This window comes from Egretta garzetta, unplaced genomic scaffold, assembly GCF_000687185.1.
Source record: "Egretta garzetta isolate BGI_Z169 unplaced genomic scaffold, ASM68718v1 scaffold121, whole genome shotgun sequence".
NCBI classification, from domain to species: Eukaryota; Metazoa; Chordata; class Aves; order Pelecaniformes; family Ardeidae; genus Egretta; species Egretta garzetta.
Genome location: NW_009258479.1, coordinates 147,493 through 148,182, shown reverse-complemented (window position 1 = coordinate 148,182; position 690 = coordinate 147,493).

The window sequence follows — 690 nt, the reverse complement described above, 5'->3', positions numbered from 1 at the left end:
AAACCCCGCCCCACCCTGCCAACAGCCTCTTCATCCCTCTGCAGAGCACATGCATTGCGATACACACACAGCACCCCGTGTCCGACTCTGCTGCACTGGCATCCCCAGGCAGGGTCTGTCCCCCCACCCTCAAAGCAGGGGCATGCGGTGGGTGGTGGTATGATGCATCCCCATCCCCCCAGACAGCACCCTGGGGCTCCCCACTGCTGGGTGGAAATTCCCTCTGCAGGTCCCCGAGGCCAGCGGGCATGCAGGGAGGGCGCTGAGGGGAGCAAGCACTGCCAGCAGGCAGATCTGCCCACCCTCTGCCTGCAGACCCCAAAAGCTCCCTCTGCCCATCCTGGAAGGCTCTGGGGGCTGGAGACACAGAGGGTGCATCCGGCAGCCTGAGGGACCATCCAGTCCCTCATGCTTGGGCGGTGGGGGCCCTGGGCACGGCATCCCCAACTGCAACCCTCTCTGCCCACGCAGGTGGCCCTGGTCGGCAAGCCCTGACGGCAGTGGATGAGAGCTGGGCGCTGGCCTAGCCACACGCACACACCGGCACCATGGACTTTGTCATGAAGCAAGCGCTGGGCGGTGAGTGCGTGCTGTCCCCCCTCAGGGAGCAATGCCAGCCCAGCACCCCAGGGAGCACGGTGGGAGGGAGATGGGGGGGGGGACAGAGCCGCAGGGAGAGCCGCTGGTGGC